Source organism: Hippocampus zosterae, chromosome 9, assembly GCF_025434085.1.
Source record: "Hippocampus zosterae strain Florida chromosome 9, ASM2543408v3, whole genome shotgun sequence".
NCBI lineage: Eukaryota > Metazoa > Chordata > Actinopteri > Syngnathiformes > Syngnathidae > Hippocampus > Hippocampus zosterae.
The window spans coordinates 18657813-18674451 of NC_067459.1; the positions used below are offsets into that span (position 1 = coordinate 18657813).

General features: G+C 45.3%; 1 protein-coding gene across 2 annotated transcripts in view; it reads left to right on the forward strand.

Annotated features, from left to right (window-relative positions):
• Positions 1 to 4450: 4450 nt before the first annotated feature.
• The window catches only part of foxp4 (forkhead box P4), an 86407-nt gene continuing 74218 nt past the window's right edge, over positions 4451 to 16639 (forward strand). For both annotated transcript variants that reach the window (XM_052076862.1, XM_052076863.1), the window contains exon 1: positions 4451 to 5026. The gene's annotated coding sequence lies outside the window, so the exon portion shown is untranslated. The remainder of the gene's footprint in view (positions 5027 to 16639) is intronic.

Genomic DNA, 16639 nt, shown 5'->3' on the forward strand with positions numbered 1-16639 from the left:
GGCCCCTCTTCTACGTCCGAATGTTTTCCATCACATTTGCCCCCAGATCAATTTCGAGCCAGACATCAAAGAGAAACCTCCACGGTATATGTAAGCTAAATGGTACATGAAAAACAGGCACATACGGTAAAGGGGTCGAGAATGACCCCAGTCGAAACCAACACCGGTTGTTCATAAACAAATTCAAACGTTGACTATTTCTGAGAGTTTAATGACAAAAAGAAATGGCCTATATGTGTGACAATCAAAGTGTGTGTCAAATTTCTGTCTCTTGCCTCTGCAAGTCATCACGCACAGCTTCAACTGTTGTGCTTGGGTTGGCGTGAGTGTGTGCCTGTCACTGACACACACACACACACTTGCAGACTCAACACTCCTTCCCAGACTGGTCACAAGTGCCAAAAAATGAAGGGAGTCCTTGAGGGAATTGAATGAGACCCTCCCTCACTTTTCTTTGGCTCTCCTTGCTTTCCTGCATACAAGTGTGTGTGCAAATATCTTAGCATGTCTATGACTTCCTTGGACTGGGAATCCAAATTATTTCAAGGCCTTGCAATTTATATGCGTGTGTGTGTGTGTGGGGTTGTGCGATGATGCTCATGTGATGATGGCGACCGTGCTTCTGCTGTGCTTCTGAGTGAATAATTGAAAGCTGTGATGAGCTTTCTCCTTCAGTGTTCTGTCGTACTCCTTCCAATGCCATCGCGCTGAGGGCAAACTACGGTTACTTTCCATTGGTACGTTCTCATTTATTCTTGTTAGGACAACCTTATTGTGATTATGCATGCAGCACAAGAGTGCGTGTGCAGCATGAGTTGTCGTTATTTGTAAAACGTGCACTCATGTGGGCGCTCGGTTGTTTTACACGCTCGAGCGTCTTGCTTATTTGTATTTATTTTGGGCCTCTCAAGGCATTGTGGGACTTTACCGGAGCTTGTTTGTAAACATCGACGCCAGCGAGTTGTGTTGTTAGTGCTGCTTGAGTTTATTCCCAGAAGGTTGCTAAAGCTCACAGTTTGTTAATACCGTACATGCCACCCCCCCTACCCCCCCCCCCCCTTTCTCCAGCGCTGTTGCTCTCATATGCAAACAACGCAACAAGGGAAACTGATTCAACAAGAAAAGAGAAGCATGTCGGAATGTTGCTTCTGCACACATGCCACAATCAGCCCGACTGTCGACTGGAGGGATCAGCGGCTCTGTGACACTTTGGGTGAACACTACCGCCATATTTTTCTTTAATTAAGCCTGGGGCTGGGGGTGTGGGGGGAGACTTGTACTACAGCCAACCTTGCACATGAAGCCACTTGTGTTTTAATTTAATTACCTGTCCACTTTGATAACTATTCATCCTGATTAACACGGGGCAGAAGGGTTCTGAAATTTCAATGGGAGGGATGAGAACCAGACTTATCGGGCTCTTTTCATCCTGTTACGCAGCCTGCTCCTGTAAAGGCTTTGGCCGATTTTGTCACTTTATATCATCATGGCCCAAACTATGCTTCTCGCCTCAACAGCTACACAACCGTACGCCGGAATAACGCTTTCAAAAACATCGGAGGCTGTGCAATACCCTTCCATCTGTCAGAAATGCAGTGTTAAGATCAACAAGTGAGGCGAGCCTATATCCATCAAAACGTCAGCTGCATACCACTAACTTGACTTGAGCTCACAACTCTGAACAGTTTTATAAAGAAAACGGGCAATAGCGGTAGGACTGCAAGCAATTCGAACAAAACAAAAGTCAAAAAGGCATGAAACACAAGTGTATTCACGGACTACGACTTGGTGCCAAACATTCACAGTGGTTTTTACTGTAAAAATCAAATGCCTGCGTTGTTGTATGATTTGGAATTTAGCCACAATTTTTGCGGAAAAATACGAGTCAAACGTCAGACGGAACTACTGCCAGGGAGAACGTTGTCAGACCTCAGCAAAACTTACGAGAGCCAAACTTCAAGCGAGTCTACATTCGATGTAGCTTAGCTACACTGACGCTACCTACCAGAGAAATGTAGCTAGCTAAAGCCTGGTTCACACAGCGAGAAAAATCGGCCCAATTGTAGCCACAATTCTCCACTCCCGGCAATAGTAAGGATGCTGTGGTTATCGGAATGGCTCCAAATATAATCTTTCGAGATCTTACAGCCACGCGCGGTGTATTCAGACTGTTGATGGCTCAGAAGGACGTTTGGGCCACTCCAATCCCAAGTTGGGGATATTCAAAATGTTGGATTGTTTTGGCCCCACTTCTCAGCGTGTTTGGTGTGCCCTAAGGACAAACGAGTAACTGAATAGCATGTACTAAACTTTTACTGCCAAAAACATATTGCGATCTAATTCTACGCTAGCTGTTGATGTTTGCAGAGCTACGATGACGACCTTACCTGACGATTGTTGAAATATCCCACGTGTGTGTGTCCTTAAATTTGTGTCTCGTATGTTTTTGGATGTTCTCAAGGAGATTTCTATTTTATTTATTTTTTAAACGTAACAAAATGTACACACATCTGGCGCTTCATCTGCCATTGTATCCAGTTGCACGCATTCCATAATCCATACTGCTCCAGATAATTTGTGGGCACTATCTAAATGGCATCATCAGGATAATGAAGCCACATAAAAAAAATGGTATCATTCAAGTACTTCGCAGAGCAGTGTGTGTCACATTCCAAAATCACATTCCAAGAGGTTAACAAAAAAACAAAAGATTTATTATGCAAACGTTTGGCAACTCCGAATTTCAATACTTTTCAATTTTTCTTTGAGTAAATGATTCTGATGGGCATGCCTAAGGCACTTCATTGTGACACTGACCCATGAATAACGCAGGTTTGTTTTGCAGATAGAAACATGATCAAATTCAAACTTGAAGTGACAACAGCAAATGAGCAACGGTTCCAGTTGGACACGCGTTCACACACAAATGCACTCACACACAGATGAACAGTACACATACTTTTTTAGGGTTATTGATCGTACTCATGAATGTATGGTGATTTATTACAGCGGTGGCCCCTTGTGAGGTGGTCCTCTGGTTGACTGACATCATTTTCCTATGGTTAAAAAAAAAAGCTTCGATAGGGAAAAGGAGGCTGAATCCTTAATAGCCCACGCCAAATTATTCCAAGATTCCCTTTTGAGTTATAACATGTTTTTTTTCTTCCTCCTCTAGCTTCCAACACCAACCCCCCCACCCCCCTTCTGCCGAGACAGTCATGATGTAATTCCCAAATTTCTTCAGAGACAGTAATCTCAACACTGATTATGCTGTCAATTAGTAAATGAATGGGATGTGAGGGAGAAAAAGGTGGTAATAACTCCTGCAAAAGGAGTTGTCAAGCCTCCAAAATACATCAAGGACATAGTGAGCTCTGCAGACAGTAAAAAAAAAAAAAAGTCCAATCACAATATAACTATTTTTTCAAAGAAAGCATATAACAGCCGTCAGCTCACTTAAGCAGTCTTTTTTTTTAGGAATAAAGTTTTATTTCAAGACTGACATCAGTCCTTTACAACTAAATCAATATGCAGTGAGAGACAGTTTAAAGTTATCTCCATTTTTAGCTTCCTCAAATGCGTGGTTACAACTTCCGGATTTCACTTGGTGGAGGCAATTATACACCAGTTTGTATCTAAAAACACTTTAGATATGCCAGTGCAGGAGCGTAACAAAAAAGTCCATGAAAGTGAAATGTTCTGTTTGAATCTTTTTTTTGTTTTTGGGTTGGGTTGTTTTTCTGAGTTTCAGCACAGGCAAACCATCTGTTGTTCCCTGACTACATAATGGCAAGACTCAGCCGGGATGCAAGGATGTCAAAAGGTCACTGGCTTCCCCTCACGCACGCACGCATGCGCAGCAATACAGAGAATGTCATGCCAATGTTACGTTTGATCAATTTGCTATTTGCTCCTTTAGAATTGCAAATACAAATGCCGCAAAAGTCTTTGCACAGTTGAATATCTTTAAACCAAACCTGCAACCTCAACAGCGTAACAACTGATTTGCTGATCTACCCCAAAGTGACTTTTTGAATCGTTTCTTCCTGAAATCAGTTGCTCATTTGATTACCTTCGACGTGCTTTGTGCGCCATTGTTTCAGCAGAGAGGCTTTTGACCTTTAACAAACACTTTACTAAACACTTTGATGAAAAAGAGCCGATGAATAGACAATCTGTCGGGTTTTTTTAATGTTGTGGTTGTTGTTGTTGTTTTTTTTTTACATTCGGGGTGAAGAACGCAGTAAGAATCACTCAAGACGCGAAGCACAAGTGATTGTTGATCTGGAGAAGACTCAAATATCCCCAAAGAGAAATCGAAATCATCCCGCATGAGGGGGGAAGAAAGAGAGAGGCGCCGTTTCCTTTTGTCGTGGAGTTTTGAAGAGGCGCACCTGCTTTAGAGGCATTACGGTAGCGCACAAACTGTCCCCGTGCAGTACGCGCACGCACGCACACACGCGCGCGCACGCACACACGCTGCCCTGGTGATTCAAGGCTGATTTCCAGCGAGGGAGCGTCAGAGTGGATGGCAAAAAAAGAGCGGAGCGGCAGGCGGACAAAGTTTGTGGCGCTGAAAATAAAAAAGAAGCAAAAAGACAAAACGAAAGCAGCTTTTTTTGGGGGGGAGGAGGGGAGATAGCGGGAGAGGCGAGCCGAGCAGAAGTTGCGCCCGGTGGCACACGAGAAGCGGCACAATTGTTGAGACTTGACTCCAGAGGTGCACAAAAGAAGCGAACAAGAAGAAGAGGACTAACTCGCGAGCACGCTTTTGTCGTCTTCGCTTTTCGCTTTCATTTTGTTGTCATCGTTTTTAAGTTTTATTTTTGAAGTTATTTTATTTTTTCTCTCTTGCTTTTTGTGTGTGTATCTCTCGCTTCCCCACCGGCGTGTGGCCTTTTTTTTTTTTTTTGTCGCCGAGAGAGCTAGTGGACGCGCGAGGGGGCCGAGAGGAGCCGGAGCCGGGCTGCCCACATGCTCCAACCCCTGGCGTGAAAGTTGACTTCTTCCCAACGCGAGAGAACAGGTTCATGCACAGCACACCAACACACTCACGCAAGCACACGTACGCACTCACGCTATCTCTCGCATTGTCTTGTCCTCTTTGGACTTTTTCCCCCACTTTTTTTTCCTCGTTTGTCAACTTTTAAGCCGCTCTAACCACGTGGAAAGGTGTGTCGATTGCTCCGATGCGAACACTTTAACGCATATCGTGTGTGTGTGTGTGTTGTATTCACTCTCCTTTTTTGCCTCCAAACCTTTTAAAAATGCAGCCTAAAAAGGGATTTTTTTCGATTGTACTACAATACAAAATCCAAAAGGTTCCCCTAACTGTTTCTCAACTACAAAGACATTTTTAAAATGGATTTTTGAATCATTATTTCTGAATCATTGGAAGTTATTTCTTCGCGGAATGTGGCGTTCTTAAAACTCAGCGCTCACGTAACTTTGAGTCTCTTTCATTTACAAGCAAAATTGTAACTCCCCCCTAATGAATCCCCACGCGTCTTTTGACCATAAACGCCGACGTAAAGTTATGTGGTGGTAATTTTACAAGACGTGAGCTTTTCAAGTTCTCCATTTTTTTTGAAGTAGTTGTGATTTTAATTGTTTTATCTTTGTATCGCCGCTTTTTTTAATGCGCCCCTCACAGATGATAATAAACCCATTGTGTCAAAAAGAAAGAGAGAAGAAGAAAACAGCTCTCTAGTCAAAAGGTCAGGGAACAATACCTTCTTTTCAAACCCGCTTTGACTTTTCGAAATTTGTAACCGCCGTGTGTGTGAGACCTGGCAGAGTTTCTTATTGGTGATGATTTTGCTCCGTTTTTGCACGATCCCAACAATAAAATGGAAACGTCTCGACGTGGAGGAAAGTTGCCACAGAATCGTAAAGTTGAGTTGCATCTCTCTGCATTCTTTTATCTTGGACCATCTTTGAAAAAAAAAGGGAGCACGTTTTAAGAAATGCAAAAATAACAATGAATAATGCAGCTCACAATTTCAGAAAGGGATTTGATTCTTTTGGTTATATTACAAAGTTAAAAAAAAAAGATGACCTGAAAGGGTGCAGCTCAATGTACGTATTTAACCGTGTTGGACAACTTCATTGCAATCTCATACTGATGAGATAAGATAGGCCTACGTTACACTTGAATACTTCAACTGATTTACTATGCATGCGAGTTATGAAAGGGGACAAAAAGGAGGGAAGCCTAAAAACAACAATTCATTGTGTGTCGATGTGGTGGCCAAACTGACACCAGCATCACTGCCACTTGATTGACGGGGCTTTAAGACATTTGTCAAAATTGATTTTATTTACTGTGTCATCCATCTCTCATTCTTTTTTCTGCCTTCTGTTTTGTTTCCATTCCATCTTCCTCTCTGGCTTTTTTTCCCCCCCCCTCCACTGCGACACTTTCCTAATTGCGCTTTAACAAAAGATGCAAAAGCTCTCAATCACGCTTTATGACCTTGTCACATTTGTGGTGTCAGACGGTTCTTGGTGGCGACTGCCTACCATCAAATTGGCATTTCATGTAGATTGAAGGGAGGGGAAAAACGCAGACGTTTGCTGTCGAATGCACTCAGGCCTCCTTTGAAAGTCTTCAATTGGCGCGATAAGAACGATGTTAACTAAATATTTAAATTTCCATGACTTTTGCATGACTTTTAATTCACTGACGGAAAAGAAATGAACGTGTGAAAACTCGGGCGTTTAAAAGAAATGTCAGCAGTCCTCACTGTGTCAAATTTGGGATTTTTCTCATCATTTTTGGGTGGCGATCTAGTCGGACACCTTTTATTAAGCTATTCAGATGTTTTTTTTGTATGTGATTCAATTACACTTTGACGTTCGGATCATTTGATTGAAATCTAAAAACATTAAAACAGAAGACAGGTGTAGTTAATTTTTGAGGAAGAAAAAAAAACATTTTTTGCGAGGCTTCTTTTCCCTTGTCCTCATGCACTATTATGCAGCTGCCCGACTGTCAACATGTTTTTTTTTTTAAACTTCCCATTTGCTTCCACACTTTTACTTCTTTTCTCATTTCCCTTCTCGCCTCATCTATCCCGACAGCTGTGTCTTTTCCGCGTCACGTTTTGTTTGTCGTGCTCTGCCGGGCCGGACCCCTATCAGTCCAAGATTTTCCAACAGAACAGCCGGTTGGTTAAGTGTGTATGTGATTGTCTTTCTGACATTCGGGCATTGTGTGCGTGTGGCTCTGTGAGATGGTCTAGAGATGGGTAAAAATTACAATGAATCTCATATGCTTGTGAGGGGGGGGAAAAAACCTCTCCAAGCAGATTAAAAGCCATGCTGGCATGATTGTTTCAGTCCATAAACTCACTCAAAGGGTCCTCTCACCTCCATCAGTAGGGCTGCTGATAGTATGTGTACAATGAGGAGTATGTATAAAAGTGCTTTTTATTGTTTTTTTTTTTTCTTCAACGCACCTGTGCTGCTCCAGTGAAAATGGACACCATTTGAAGTTTTTAAATGTCCTGTGTCCGTAATATGCTGCGAACCACAGCCTACAAGTCTGAGTGGGCTTTTTGGGTGTAAAGTGATGTTGAAGAGTGCCCACATATGACACCGCTATGATAAACATGTCAGCTTTGACCAGGCGTAGTTTTTTTTTTCCCTACGGTGCCACTTAGAAACTAAAAAATTTTCATTGAGGTCGGAGAGCATTCGTGTTAACATATGTTAAAAAAAAAAACCCACATTGTATTTCAATCATTGTGTCTGATCCCCTTTTTCGGCAATAATTATTCATGCGATATAATTGACAAATTTGTTGAAGTACTGCAAGCGGGGAGAATGTTCGGGTTGCGTATTCAAGTGATTGACGGCATGGAGAAACTGCCGCCACATTGCTTTAGACTGAGTACTGATTATACATATGGTTCAAATTGAGCTTGTTATTTAGGAGAAGTACAGCGCTCAATGTTTGTGTGTGTGTGTGTGTGTGTGTGTGTGAGAGGGAGAGTGAGCGTGCGCATTTAATAAATCCCTGCACATTTTTCAAAGATGAGATGTGTTTTCCTGACGGGTCAGGAGGCAAGCGTCGTACTGTAAAGTTGCAAGAGTGCAAAGCGACGAAGAACAGAGGGAGGAGGAGAAGGCTAGAAACAGAAAGATGCCCTGAGACACATTTTACATCGACGTTGGCCACCCGTGAGCGAGGTGTGTGTGTGTGTGTGTGTCTTTTCAAGGAGCCATGGTGCATGGCTTTAAACCTTCGTGATTGATGAATTTTTTTGTTGTTGTTTTTAACTCACTGATTTTCTATTCAAGTGCCTGAAATGAAACATATCCAAATTTCATATGGGCTCATTTAGGTTCTTTTTTAGTTGTTCCACAGAACACCAGCCCATTAACAGCTGATGGATGTGGGGAGGAGTGACCCAACAGTTTGAAGCGGAAGGGACTGTTTCCTATGAGCGGGTGGCGGTAGGACGGGGAGAGGGGGGATAGTCGCTGGGGGGGGGGGGGCTGAAAAGGGAAGTGAGGGACAGGAAGAAGATAGAACATATGAGTGAAAAGGCTGGTAGGAGCGTCCAAGAGTTGTTGAGGCGTGGGTCATTACAGCTGAGGAAGCATTAGATCAGCCTCTCCAGGGTACGTTTGGCACCTGAGGCCATGGTTGGAGCAAAGAGCTGGAACTGAAGGGGTGGGCCACGTTTGAGTGTGTGTGTGTGTGTTTGGTGGTGGTGGGGGGTGCTGTCAGTGTGAAGTCTGGAGGAATGAGAGCGAATCGGGAAGTCAGGAGGCGGCGGCGGCGGGGGCTTTTCAAGTTTCGCCGTCGGGAGAGGAGCATGAGGTCAGAAGTACGCTTGATGCATCTCCTCATCTAAACCAACCGTATTCGTCATTAGCAAAAGTGACCGTGAAACACTTTGATCAGTAAAAACGGCGTTTTGCTAACTGCCGTCGGCAAAAAGTGGTGCGAAAATAAACATACACCATCCACGAGACTGGGGTGGGTGTGTGGGGGGGCTCGATCCATGAGACGGTCAAGCAGAGTGACTCCTTTTGATTGACAAGCCACTGCTTCATCACTGTCACCGGCGACTCTAACAGACGGCAAAGACGCAAGATTGCACGTAGCGAAATGCTTGAGGATTTTTAAAAGCTCACATTCGTAGGCCCAAGCATAAGGAGGCGTTCGAATCAGTGAGACACCCAAAAAGCCATCGTATGACATTTCTGGAGAAGGCACAATAACAACGCAGCAGGGAGAAAAGGACTACAGTGGACACGCGTCGCTCACGGACAGCAACGTAGAGAGAATATGACGGCGTGAAATAGTGACTAAGTTTCGCCTTGTTCGGTCCGATCGACCTCCAAGCCCATTTGGGGAAAAATCTGATGAGCCAACGCCGACAAAGTAACATGGCCTCATATTTACGGCCCGCGCTTGAAATAGAGCGTCTTGATGGCCACTCATTGGTCGTCGAGTCTCACGCTAACTCCGCATTGCCGCTGACAGCTTTATTTGTGTTATGGATTTTCCTTCAGTTCGTCCCGACTCCCTTTCCGCCCTTTCCGATCCCCGCGGTCGGCTCCCCTTGCCTCCGACCCTCCGACCTTTTTGTAAGCGCTTCATCAGAGAGCCGTTGGTGTTTTCTAAAGCGCCGCGACAGACTGACAGGGCGGCCGTCAATCGGGCGGGGGGTAGGGGGGCAGATCAGTGGAAAGCTTCGCTAGGAAGCAACAATGTGACTCAACTTTGCGCGCCGCCGCTTTAGCGTGTATTGAAAAGGATGGTCGTGAAGGCTAGGCGACAGCTGCGAAATGCGCGTCTCGCGGCGTTATGGCTTCGTCGAAGCGCGTTTCAGAAATCGTCTCGCCGCAGAGACGTGCTAGCGGGCCTCTCGGGCGCACTTTTAGCACAGGCGCAGGTGCTCAAGTTTGGTTCAGTTAGCCTAATTGAGACTTTCCAACCCACTATGATTTTGTCTTCTCTCATTTGATTTGACCGCAAATCTGATTTGCCGCGTTTGTAGTTGCTCTCGGCACGCATGGGAATATTTGGCGTGAGCGCGCTTGCGGTTTTAGTCTGCGTCCCGGTTCCGCGTCACGGCGGACCGGTGTGCTAATAACCCTTGAAATGCATCTCATTATGTCTTCTAATCCGTCAAGTATCGGGATGTTGGCGAACGCTTGGCGAAAACGTTGCCGGGGCTCTTTTATGGTATTAGTATTTGTGGTATTAGTTCCGGGGGGGGGCGGTGGGGGGGGGGGGGGGGGGGACACGGGATGCCGACTTAAGCTATTAGCATGTAAGGCGCCGCGCAGGATGATCCATCCCCTGACGGGGCGATCTGTTCGCCGGTCTTGGACTAAATCACAATAGGCGGCCTGGCTTGACGGCTTGACGGAGCTTCTGACACCCGTCTGGACCGCCCTTTTCCTTCCTCCTCTGCCGCTTGTAACCTCATATGGGAGATTAGAACGAGCCAGCGCTTGGGAACTTTGAGTCTTTCGAAATAGTTTGCTTATCTTCTTCAGAGGGGGAAAAAAAAACAATGCCAGACTCTGGTTTTTTTTTTGGGTGTTTTTTTTTTTAAACTCCTGCTTTGTGCGAGGCTTTGTAAAGACACCGACCAGGTTTTACTCGGTAGGGGGCCGGTAGAGCCACTATCGGGAGTCGAGGTGGTGCCGTTGCACTGCGGATGCACTTATTGTGCGCGTGTGTGCTGTGCACATTCAATTAACTGTCAATCACCGCGTGACCCTCCACCTCTCTCTCCTCCCCGGACTGAATTCCTCCGGTTTTAGGTTCTGTTTTTCGAGCGGCTGTGACGGAGAAGAAAAAGCAAACAGGTCATCAGTTTTCTTAACTCTCATGTATTCTTTAGGGCAATTCATCACTGTGAGGAGATAGTCTTCTCTTATTATTATTATTTTTTTAAATGATTTCATCAGCGCTGCAAATGAGTTTTAACGTTTTCAGTCAAAGAGGGAGGATAGAGATCTTTGGTTCCGGTCCATCAGAGGCTTTTTTTTTTTCTCTCCACTTTGTGCTTCCACATGCTGTGTGCGGTGGGCATTGTTGGCCGAGAGACATCTGCCACTAGATTATTCCCAGCTGTTATCTGAATAATTGTGCAATCCCCTCCTCCCAAACACCCTTCCTCCACCTTCCTTGCCCCCCCTACACCCCACCCCGACCCCCTTGTCTCCTCATCCTCCGCAGTGGGGAGCGATGAGCCTCCTTTCTGAGCCACTCGATTATGAATGCGTGAATGTACACAAGCACTGGCCACTTCATTGCAACTGTCATTGCGAGAAACGTTTTAACCCCCGGGAGAACCCAAGAACCGTTTTCTTCTTTGGAAAAGGATGAATTTGACATTAAACGCCTGCTATATTTTCACTGAACACCAAAATATATGTTTGGTTTTTTTTCAAATGTTTAATGCTTTAATCCTAATTTAGAGTGAGGGACAAATTTGACCCTTTGGGATTTAAGGGGTAGCATTTGAGTAGCAGAATTTATAGGGGTGAAATTTGACCCCGTGGGTTCTCCAGGGTTAAATAATATACAGATTACAAACTCCAATCAGATGAGCTCGACGGGAGGAATGGAATATAAAACACATTTCTTGATGGCATTTGATGACATTGTGCAGGTGTACCTAATGTTGTGTCCGTGAAGTATTCACGTCGCTGTTGTCACCGCTTTCTTTTCTGACATTTGGACAAGGATTCAAACAAACGTACACACACCTGCTTCCGACTTTGCCCTTCCTCCTCCCTTTAGCTCTCGGCGAAATAAAAGTATCCTAATCCCTCCAGATCAAGATTTGCTGTCCGGCGCGGCTTTGCCAGGCCGCGAATGAGAGACAGCTCTCATGTTCCTAAGGAGCGACGGCCGTCGTGTGTTTGTGCGCGCGAGTGTCTGTGTGCGTTTGTGTTGTTAGGCTTTGAAGGCTTGCGGGATTGAGAGGGGATGCGTTCGATAGGGCGGGGGGGGGGGCTCTGTGAGAAAAGAAATAGGGCAATTTGAAAGTCGGAGCAAATGAAGAGCGAGTTTTTTTTTTCCTTTTTGTGTGGACGAAATTGCACACGATTCAATCGGGAAAGTGATGAAAGCGTTTGTCGTTTATTTATAGGTTTGAATAATCCGTTTCCGTTATGATGTGTTGCTTTGTGGCAATGGAATCACTCCCATTCTAAAATTAAAGGGGCTTCTTCTTTTTTTTTTTTGGAAAGAAATTACCAACAACAAAAAAAGTTCATTTATTTCAGCTAATGAGTTGTCCTCCTTATATGAGTTCATCAAACAAGCAATCCTTTTTGCGTTTATTTATTTTTGCACCATTACAACAATCCTCTTTCAACCAGGTTTCGTTTTTGAACTTCCAACTCTTTTATTTTTCTCCCTTTTGCTTCTTCCTCTCCTCCTCACCTCTTTTTCTGTCCCGCGACTCTCCCCGTCGGGCCCGTTGTCTCTAATTATAGCGCTCTGCCTTCCCTCTCAGTCTCTTCATTACATCTCGCCTGTCATCACAGTTTACTTCCAACATTTGCTACCTCTCCTTGCGCTTGTTCAATAGCAATCATTTAATTCCGTAGCAGCGATTTGACAGCAACGCGCGGCGAGGTCAATCAATCGGACCCTTCAGCAAAATTCGACACAATGCAGCCCAACCGTTGAAAATGCCGGCATTTCGTGCGCATTCTCGTCCCATTTGTTCACGAAATATTTTCATGCTTCGCCGCCACGGATGAATACGCCGTTCTCATTTGGCTGCCGTGTAATCGCATGGATTTGTGTATGCTTTCGCCATATAAAAAGGTCATAAATTGTGTTGGGTGGTCTGAATAGAGCGATTGTCCCTGAAATAAATTAGATGCTGCACCGACTACACAAAATGTGTTTTATTCCTCCTATTAAGTTTTTCGTCAGTTAAGTAAAAGAGGGAAAAGCCGCGTTGAAAGGCGCCCTGTCGGCGAGCGAAGGTCGGCGCTGCCGCGCGCAAACTGTAGTCATAATCGGCAACGTGCGCTGCTACAGTTTTGCGTCGTCTAAAAGGTCACTTAGTGGTCGTTTATCAGGCCCGCGGGGTCGTCAACAGCGGGGAGGACGAGGACAGATGGGCTGACGGGCGTTCGGGTGTCCGGCGGGATTTTTGTCATCGGATTGCCCAGAGAGTGGGCAAGACAGAAGAGAAGTAGGAATTGGAGTTTGGGGGGGGGGGCGGTCGGTGGGGGTCTCGTCATGGGGATGCAGACTCGCTGATGGCAGAAACATCACACGACTGACACTCTCCTCTTTCTGTTTGCATTAGCGGAATTTTCCGCGCATCGAATGAAGCATATCACCTGGGCTGTACGAAAATGGTCCCGTCGAGGTGGCATTCACCTCCTAAACGCGACACCGCCCTGGTGTTTGGAGGGGTGGGGGGGGGGGGATGAGAAGGAGAGTAGTGGGCCCAGCTCTCTATCCCCAAAATCTGAAGGTCTCCCCGCACCTCCTCCCACAGGGTTAATTGAAGGGGAAATTGATAGTTGTGTGCGGTAATTGTGGCTTTAAGAATTCTCCCGTCTCCTGGGGAGAATGATGAGGGCAGCTGGAGTGAAGACAAAAAAATATGGGGGGGGGGAGAGGGCGCGAAATCCGGACAGATGGAACTATACTATAGGAACAGCGCTTTAATGGGGGGCTGACTGGCTGATGAGGGCGCGCGTTGATTGGTTGATCTTGAAATCTCTCTGGATTCTGATATTCATTCCATTGATGATTCAATCACAGAAATATTGCACACTGCTCCCTTTCCGACTGATTTCTTCCCGCTTCTTCTCCCCCTCTTCTCCCCCTCCTCCCAATCTATCCTCGCCTCCCGCGACGGACAGATGAGCCGAGCGCGCTGTATCTGTTCGGTTCTGCTCCGCTGATCGCTCAAGTAGAGAACTTCTCTTCGTCTGATGGCGCTGAATGGACTTTTTCTCCGTTGCGCTCTCTTTCTCCACCCCCCCCCTCTTTTTCTCTCTCTTTCCCTCCCTCCCTCTGAGAGGGGCTTTCCTTTGCCAGGGGCAGAGATTTTATAATTAGTATTCCTCCAGAAATAGAAAACTAGTTTTCTTAGGTGAAGTCACCCTCTGATGAGTAAACCTAGCAGGGATATGGAATGAAGTGGAAATCTATGTCAAGGAACTCTATTTTCCATCACTTCTCGCGTTCACTTTTTGCCCAAACAAATGGACCTGCGCCTCGCCTCGCACATATGAACCATCCATATGAACTCCGTGTATTTGTTTCTTGCATCCAAGGAAGTGTTGGATGGACATTTTGGACATTTCCTTGATTGATTCGGGCAGGATTGGGCAGCCCGGGTGTTCGAGGGCCACCTTTTTACCCGATTTCAAATGATCAGCTCATCAGCAAGCCCTTCATCAGCAAGCCTTGTAAGGATCTTGATGGTTTGAGGGAGGCGTGTCGCAGGACGGAGACATCGAAAGCAGGCAGGAAAGTGGACCTGGAGGACCGGAAATGCCCGCCGTGGGATTTTGGGGGTTACGATAATGATCATTTGATCTCTATTCCAATTAATCAATTCATCAATCGATCGATTACGAGGCACAGGCTATAAATCGCTGGCATTGGCTCCCATTAAAAAAAAATTTTTTTTGCCTCCCTGTTTTCTCCGCCTCTCGTTCCTTCCTCTGACTCTCCCCGCCGCCCCCTTTTCTCTTCCCCTCCTCCCCTTTTCTCCTTTTGCTTTCTCTGTCCGTTAATGAGAATGTGTTAACGAGAAAAGAAAGATCTATTGGGTGTTGCACATTTTATCAGTACAGCGGAGGTTCGGAAGAGGGGCGAGGGGGGAGAAAAAAAATAAGACACCCGGCGACGGGGCCCTTCAAAGAAGGCCTATTCTTGTGGTGGTGAATGTTTGATGAGACGGTGAAAAGTTCCCCCCTCTAACGTCATGGTGTCTGAACAGAGGAGAACAGAACTGTTCTAATCATGCAGCACCGAAAAGAAAGAAGAAGAAGGAAAAAAAAGAGACTTCCACCCCGATTTAATTAACTGATAAGAAATAGCTTCAAATTAATTTTTCAAGGATGTTAGATTTTGATTAAGAAGAAACTCTGAAAAGAAACAGACGACTAATCATTTTTTCTCATCAACACACTCAAATTCTAACTGCTCAATATGATAATTGTAGCAATTAAGGCAAATATTGTTGCGCGGCATTTATGTATCCCCTTAAAGGAATCATCAAACCGTAATTCTCACATTTTTGTTTTTGTATATGCCCACTTCTCAATTCGACTATCCTTTTTTTTTTCTCATCCATTTTTACAGGATGAAGAGATAAGAAATGCGCAAGATGAAACTTTCTTGGGCACACGTGAATCGGGCCTTTCATGCACCTTAATTGCAGTGGCACTTGTGCACAACGACTTTATTTCTGCTGGTTTTACATTACAAGGCCGTGATAGATCTTTAGATTAACGTGGCTAATAGCCGCCGGCGTCGCACTGTGTGTGTGTGTGTGTGGTGTGTGCGCGCGTGGCGGCCTCGCTTATTCACAAGCAGGCAAACGTACTCCCCATTTCTAATCCGCAAAGTTGAAATCGTCTATTCAGTGAGAGGAGAGGGTAAAATCCGATCCTGCTTGAATGAAACATTGCGCCGTTCATCTGCGAGTGGCCATAAAATGTGACCGTGTGTGTGAGAGAGTGTGTGTGTGCGTGTGTGTGTGTAGTTGGTAAGGTATTATAAAGGAGGTGAAGAGGGGCCAGTTAGATGCAGAGAAAGTGCTGGCAGGGGGTCGGGGGACTTTACAAGAGCTGCAAGTTCTTTACTTCAAAGACGCCTTATAGCTTGGACAAACACTCCTCCTGCACACACACACACACACACACATGGGTTCTCTCTCGTTCCCTCTCATGCGATGAGCATCCATCTCACCCTTGCTTCAGTTATATCGCCCACTCACTGACAAAATGTGTGGTTGCTTTAATTATATGCTGTTCATATGATACATGCTGTTTCCATTTGGCGGCATATAAACACACACACACACACACACACACGCGTACGCACCCGGGCGACCAAATAGGTATTCCTGGCACAAACCCCTTGGATTGTGCATCCATATTCAATTAGCAAAAACTCATTATGAAAACTTGGCATTTGTTGTTGTTTCCAGCCAACCTCCTTGCGCCACTCCTTGTTGCGGCAGAATTAATGGTTTTGATATGCTAATTAGCGGGTAATTTAATTTCAAAAGGCCTCAATTAACAGCGGCGATGTGGACACGAGGAAGTTAAGCAGCGTAATCTAATTTGCATTAGTAACGAGCGGGGAGTAATTAGTCTCTAATTAGCCACTTCAGACAGCACTTGTGTTTACTTTCCTAATGAAGTGGAGGCGCTTTTCTGTTTTTTTTTTTTTTTTTTTTGTAATAGGGAAGCCTGTGAGTAAGTAAGCACCTTTATGAGGCGTTTGCATGCACGTGCGAGTGTTTGGTGGTGGGCTGCTACCACACTTTTGGCTCCGGTTTCACACATAAACACCGTAAACACACACACACACACAAGCAGAAAGGAAAAAAAATGCGTGAGTGGATGTCATCGCCCATCTGGATGAGCAGGTTTACACACGCCCCTATAG